At 47.0% G+C, this 7,611-nt stretch overlaps 1 pseudogene; it reads right to left on the bottom strand.

Moving 5' to 3' along the window:
* Positions 1-292: 292 nt before the first annotated feature.
* LOC149326918 (uncharacterized) lies at positions 293-7,273 on the bottom strand (annotated as a pseudogene).
* Between the last annotated feature and the right edge of the window lie 338 nt (positions 7,274-7,611).

The following is a 7,611-nucleotide window of genomic DNA, read 5'->3' as shown; positions in this document are numbered from 1 at the left end:
TACGTTTGCATGAAAACCTTCTCGCCAGGTGCGCCCGCGGACCTGTATACGTATACATCCACGTCATGCAGGAAATGTACTTTGGCTGAACACGTCAGCTGATAAGCGTATCTTGTCTAAAACTTTCTGTTCACTCCAGAATTTCTTTTACTGTTGCGTACAAATGCTGGCGCACTTCAAGATTGCAGTATGAGACGGCAACGTCTCACTTTTTGTTTTGTCTCCGGGATTTTGGCACCACGATGCCTTCTACCTACATAAAAATTATCTGGATAAATGCTCGAACAGTTCACTACAATATGATGGCAGGGTGCTTCAGAAACATAACCCACCGGGTTTTAACAGGACGATGCGGCGTCCTTGGAGGGCAGAAAGTCCCGAAATACACTTTGGAAGGCAGAAAGTCCCGAAAGACCGGACCGCTGGTTTTCCGGATCTTGTAGTAGTTTTTCACTGTGCGCAGGGCTGCTTGAACGTTGTATTTCCGCACGCGTAGGAAACGCAGAAGAAATTGCGCATCCTTCCGGGAATTGAGATCCTCCTCCTCTGCAATAGACAGCGAGTTAAAATTTTCCAGGTGTGTTCTCAGTATACATCCACTCTTCCATCCTAACCTTACAATCTGTAATTTTTTTAATGAAAGATTCCTCGCCTGGGCACTCCGTGTGGCTTTCTGACCGCTTTTACAGACACAGACTGCGTGCAGACCAGTATGATGACTAGAAAGTTATTAGCATTTACGTTTATCTGCGGTGAGAAGGTTCTGAAACAGTTCGCGTTTAGCTTCTTCAAAAAATGGTCGCTAGTTGGACATGAGTCGCTTGTGGCCGGGTGTCCCAATAGGTCAAAACACTTTAGCCAGTCGGTCTAAAATAGTTAGTGCTATAAAATTTAGTGTCTTTCCAAGAAAGCTCTTTATAATAATAGATCCGGCAACGCTGCCTAACTTAGAAGAGGTGAATGAACGTATTGAGTCTACGTCAGTCTTCCATCGGTGGACCGAGGTTGATTATTTCTCGACTTAAAATCTCGGTCGGAATATAAACCTCACTGTATTTTAACAATGGCAGCAAATAACCGGTGAAGTGGCCAAGCTTCCCGCCAGTAGTTATTCTAGTGACAGCTTAAGTTGCTAAAAAAAAACGAAATATAAGATTACCCTCCCTCTGGAACTTTGTAAAGCCGCGTGTAAAACGGCTGCACCCTCGTTCACTCTTTCTTAGGCAGTCGAATTTCCCCCTCACTGATAAAAGCAGCAAAAGTTTCGCGAGGGATTCCTTTTTCCGCTCTGGAGTCTCTCCAAGCTGATCTTCGGCGATCTGTTGGAGCCTAACAGGGAGGGCATCCTCGGACGTATCGAACACGTCCTCCGTTGACTTCTTCGTGCACACACCAGCCATCTCGGATAGCAGTGCCAACGAAAGTAGCAGAGTCAACCTCGAGGGCACCGCACAGCCGAAGCGTCAAGCAACACTGAAAAGGAAGTGTCTGCGCTGCTCGGGGCACTCCTGATGGCCGTGTCACAGCTGTTTGGAAACCGGTTGCGGCGGCCGTCAAAGCCGGCGCCAGCCTTGAAAGCGATGTAGGCGCACACGAGCGCGCATGAGCTGTTTCTGGCTCCGTGAAAGATGGACACCGCTTTAACCTAAATGTCCTGCCTCTACATCGGTGGACACACTATCCTTGGCACAACGGTTAACGATGGGTATCAAGTAACGCGTTCCCTTATGTCACGTCTCTTCGTCGTCATTAGAGAATTTTCTTTGAAACCAAAGAGAGTCGCCAGAAAATGCTGCAAAAAGTGTCATTTAAAAACACTGTGTCCCTTGTGTGTCATTGTTTGTTAGCGCCTGGATTTTTCCTAATGAACTTAAAAACCCTGCTAGCGGCTGTACGACTTCAATAATTTTATTAGCAAACAGGCCAAAGGGGAATTTTTTGCCAGGGCCACTCACTGATCTTTTTTCTTTCGTTCAGGTCCTGCAATACGGTCCTGCAATACGGTCCTGCAATAAAACCAACTGCCTTTTTAAACTAGTAACAATATTATCCCTGCAACAACAATCTCTAACAGGTGGAGAGACAGAAGTATGTCGTAATATCTAACTGCCACGTTCTTTAGTGCGTCTGAAATATCGAAAGTTTAAACTGCAGCTGCTTGCTTGCACACGCCAAAAAGCTAACCTGCTTTTTAATTACGGTGAAGAGAAAAAGCGTAGGTTGTGCTTAGATTTAGCCGGACAAAACACACAAATTCTTAGGAAAAATTATTCTTCTTGATGAATATCGCATAATTCGCTCAGACAAGCACCGTCTGATAGTTGACAGCGCGCAATCTTCGAAACGTTTAGCGCTCTGTGCAGAGTGGGACAGCGACGGGGAATAACAGGAGTGACACTGGTGCTACTCATTTAATACCGTTCCCCCACCCCCTCCCCTCCATCTTTTCTCCCATTTCACCCACAACGCTGAACAAATACGTTTTGTATCTCTGTTGCATGTCAAAACTCTTGCATTTCATTTTTTTTAATTCTTGTTTTTCACTCCGACTCTAGTCAGTTTTCGCGCTATGGCGGACGCGTCGGCCACAGCACTGCAATTATTCTGCTAAGTCTTCTCGCAAACGTGTCCAACGTCTCGACAGCTGGCCGCATGTGACTGCATGCTCGCTGTTCTCAGCCAGCGCTTTTTTGGACCGGAGCTGCATTCTGGCGGCATCATACAGTGACTTTTTGAGCGCATAATGAGCGCCGAAACAGCAGAAACAAAGCCAGGAACAGTTCGTTAACCGAAGCGTGCAAAGTGGTGGCTAGAAATGACTAGGAAGAAAATCAGCTTCTGCATTTCCGACTGGAAGAGGTAAACACGGTGCTGAGCGTCCGAATGCAGTGTAGCCTGCTGCTTTCCGTGCGTAGTCTAGAGAAAGACATACCGGAGGCCTAAAAAAATGATAAAAAACACTCGTTTCACTGCTCCGCCGCACACAGCCGCCCATCCGGCACTGGCTCAGCGGTTAAACTGGCGGAGTTCTTAGAGTGCTGGCGCGTCCACCGCGCAACCCTGCGCGAAGAGAAACACGACTGTCGTGGTGAATCGCGTCACAGCCGCGGGTTGCGACATTCTTTCGCGCATTTTGACAAAATAGCCGTGCCTGTGGGTCCTTTATGTTTTCGAAATTAAGCGGGACAGAAGAGGCGCTGGGGAATACAGCATACATAAAGAAATCTATCTGAAAAGTATGTTGATGTTGAGCACTCCTCGTGAGTTGGCGAATGGCTAGAAATGTGCGCTAGCCAAAGCTTGAAGAAAAGAAAACCTATTGATGTTTCGGCGCTCATATCCCTTATATGGTCAGAATGAGATGCAAGAATGGCTCGGTGCATTATATGGACACGATCTTTCAGGGCATGCATGTTGACAGTTGAACCCGAATATATCGAACCCGGGTTATTGGAATTATTGCCTACACTGTACATATTAATTATTATTTTGCAAATTCTATGTAAAGGTTCAGGAAAGCCACGTATTCTATTAATGCAATTGCAGTGGCTGTTCGGCATAATGAACTACGCACTGGAACTTTGCAAGTTGCTCTTTTGCCAACCGCGTCGCTCGCGTGGACGTGTCGGCTGCGCGTCCTTGGCCGCCGGCAGGCAGCGCTTGCGCTGTGAAATCATAATGCCATATGAACGTGGAGCAAGGTTGAGGGGGCCTTCGGTCTCTTGCACTCATTTTTCGTCCAACATCGCGGTGATCTGCTTAAGCGAACTACTGTAGTTGATGCCTTGCGGCGGCCCATGGCTAGTGCGCTTCACCTCCGATAGCATCGCGGAAACCGGCTGTACAATAATTTAATTGAACGATTAGACTATTTGTAAAAATTACGAGGAACTTTAGAAGCTAAAGTGTAGAAAGGCGAAAGCCTGAGTGCTGCATTCTGCGAAGCGATGGTTCAGTTCACTTTCTGTTCGTGCATTAATTACCTGCCAATTAATGACGCTTAATCTTTGCCTTGAGGAGTGGAACGTGACAGCGTGTTGTAGCGCTGCCATGGAGTTCATGGAACGCCACCACCCGTTCGGCGCGATGCCTTGCCCTTTGAACGGAACGCTTTTTGAGGAAAGGAAATGGAGCTGTAATTCTCTGTAACCTCGGTGGACACCTGAACCGCACCGCACAGGAAGAGAGGAAGTGGAGTGAAAGAAGAAAGAGGGACCGCAATGAATAAAATGAAAATTGTATTTGAGGGAAGAAAATTATGCAGTAACTGTCTCACATATCTCGGTGAACACCAGTCGAAAATTTTATTTGAGGAAAGGAAATTGTGCAGTACTGTCTCACATATTTCGGTGGACACCCGTCAAAATTCTCGCGCAGTGACTTCACGACCATTTCGACCAATCTGAAACGCGGACAAATTTGCTAACACGTCTTGGTCACGACAGTATAAGCCATTAAATGCTTTCGCCTGAAAATGTATCTGTCACTCATATCTCAGTGGACACCTAAACCTCGCCGTAATGGGAAGGGAGGAAGATGGGAGTGAACGAAGACACGTATTCACTAGACGCGCCTTTGTTCATACCAAAACATCGAGCTGGCATGGCGGAGTGGTAGCGTGCTCGTCTCGCACTCCGGAGACCGGGGTTCGATTCCCGAGTTCGACCAATTTCCTACTCGGGTTGATTTATTTATCTGGTCTGACTAGAAAGGTTAATTAGGCTAGTTAGTGAAGTAAGCAATTAACTAAAATGAGTACCACTTACTTGAAGCATTACTATACGATCCCTTTAATTGGATGCATGGTTAGTAGCCCAAGTACATTTGGCCCCGTTTGAAATTCGCACACTTTGACGTCACGACCGTTTCGACCACTTGAAAAGCGTGACATTTCTGTCGACAACTGCTGCTTACAACGATGAGGCATTAAAGGCTTCCGCCTTAATATACTGCTAACGGGATTGGACATAATATTCATATGGCTCAGAAGTGGAAGAAGTAGAAGTGCATCGCCATCTTAGATATTGCAAAGACTTACGGCAGTGTTTAACATTAGTATGTTTAACATACTAATGCGTGATATCCCTATTCACCCAGCCGTTAAAGTTTATGTGTATGCGGATGATATTGCTTTTTTCGCTTCTGCCAAAGACATTCATATCCTGTACCAATTATTCCAAGAGTACTTAAATGCTCTGATAGTTTGGCTAGACAGCATAAAGTTAACTTTAAATGTCAACAAGTGTGCCGTCCTTGTTTTCCCACAGGCAACCCCTGTTTACATCTCTCTCTCGTATCGCTCTATCCTCATCCCGCAAGTTGACTCAACAAAATACGTGGGTATAATATATGACCCGCATTTAGACTGGCGGCCACACATTAGAAGAATTGCGCTTAAGGGTGAGCGTGCCCTTGGCCGGTTGGTGAGGATCAGCAACAAAAAATTCAATATGCGGCGAGACACTCTACTACTTCTTTATAAGACCTATGTACAGCCAATCCTTGAATTCCGCTCCGTTCTCTTTTCTGGGTGCCCAAAGTACAAGTGTGAACCCCTCTTTGTTATGGAGCGACGCGCTCTGCACCTTTGCTTAGGTCTGCCTAAATCAGTAGCTAATGCTGTGTTGTACTTGAAGGCACGGATACCTGATCTCAATTCCCTGTTTGAGCTTATCACTGTGCGGACATTTTTAAGGTCTTTGGAGCCTGTTCCTGGATTGGCTAACCCTATATTTACAACGAACCCAACTCTCTTCTTTGGTACCCCCTGGCCTCGGTATAAGCTCCCTCAGGTGGTGTTCACTAAATCCCTGCTGTCAAATATTTCTGTATCAATGAGACCTTTGGTACTAGTCAACCACAGGCGGGCTGCCACGCAGTCTTCTTTGACAACACCCTCCCAAGGATTGCTAAGAACCTCCCCGCCAATATGTTAAATGGGCTCATAGAGGAGCACCTAGACAATTTTCCTAACCATATATATTGCCGTCTATACAGATGCCTCCCAGCAAAATGAAAAGGCTGCTTTTGGCGTTTACTCAAGGGCTCTTGATTGGAGCTACTCATTTCGGGCCCCTGACTATACCCCCATTTTTGTAGTTGAGTTTCTGGCCATTGAGTTGGCCTTAATAAGGATTCCCTGCAATATCACTCGGGTTATTATACTCTCAGACAACCTTTCTGTTTTGGCAGCGCTCGAAACCTCCAGAGATATTCCTATGAGTCGTTCCCTTCATTTTGAAGTGCGCTTTCCCTGGGTCCCTGGGCACTGTAGCATTGTTTCTAATAAGAGGGCTGATTTTTTAGCAAAGTCTGCCCTTGATGGACCTATTGTCCCTTTCGTCCCAAATACTGTTTACCTGACTCTAGCACGCTTTCAGCGATTCCAGCGTTTCCACACCTTGAGCCACGAGCCTCTCCTCACTGCAGCGGATTTTAAACACCTGGCATTTCCTTGGAGTGTGCGGATGTGCAGTTTGAGGCAATGTGAGGTGTCCATGACCCTTTTGCGCTGCAGGATACCACGGCTAAATCTTTATTTATGCCGATCGAGGTTTTCGATATCCAACCTTTGTGAGGCTTGTGGCGAAATTGAGTCTATAGAACATTTTTTCCTCTCCTGCCGGCGGCTCGCTGCTCTCCGTAGAATTTACTTGGAGAACCCCCTCGCTCGGCTTGGGCTACCTCTATCTATTCCGATTCTCTTATCCTTCGGGGCAAGTGCCAAGGGATATGGCCTGAAACCAGTGTGCGATTCTATTCACGATAATATAATTTCATCTGGTAGATTCCTCTGCTAGAATGTGAATTCACATCTTTTCCTTCTCCGTATTTTTTTTTTGTTTTTGTACAAATTCTAGCTCTGCATCCCAAAATTTTAAATATACTCCATTCCCTGCACATGAGTGCGTTTGTATCCGCTATGCACCTTGGCCAATCCCCTGCCGTGGGTATGTGCCATACAGCCTGAGGACATCATCATCATCATCATCATTACCGCCGCTCGAGAGCCTGGAGCAGTTCTGTTCCCGATTGTGTGGCCCGTAATCATAGTGAAAAATATTTATGTTTCTCTATGGCGCAACATTCATGGCAAATCTGGCGCAACTGCGTGGTACGCTTCCAGATACGCTTATGCTACTGACCAATACGGAACTCACCCTAGGTCACCAGCGCCGCGGCCGTCGCCACCTTCGAGCATCCCCTGAATTTGGACTTCTTCCGGCTGCCAAAGGGCGACGCAACCTCGGTCTTCGGAAGCGGCAGCTGCCATGGCAACAGAGACCAGGCTTTCGGCGCAATTCCTCTGTCACCAGCCGCGAACACTCCCGTCGTTTAATGGCGACGTCGTCGAGGACGCCAAGGACTGCCTCGAGATCTTCGAGCGTGTTGCCCGTTACAACGGCTGGAGGGACGACCGTGAGCTCCGCAATGTCTATTTTGCGTTTGAAGAGTCGGCTAGGACATGGCTCGAAAACCATGAAGCTTTGTTTACATCCTGGGAGACCTTCTGTCGCAATCTGGCAGCAACTTACCAGAATGCACACCTTCGAGAGCGAGCAGAAGCTGCGTTACACTCGCGCAACCAGCGCCACAACGAGAGTGTACGCA

Source organism: Amblyomma mixtum, chromosome 10 (assembly GCF_055824585.1).
Source record: "Amblyomma mixtum isolate Tamu chromosome 10, ASM5582458v1, whole genome shotgun sequence".
Taxonomy (NCBI): domain Eukaryota; kingdom Metazoa; phylum Arthropoda; class Arachnida; order Ixodida; family Ixodidae; genus Amblyomma; species Amblyomma mixtum.
Note: the sequence above shows the minus strand (reverse complement) of the source record. Positions and strands in the feature narration are given on the sequence as shown.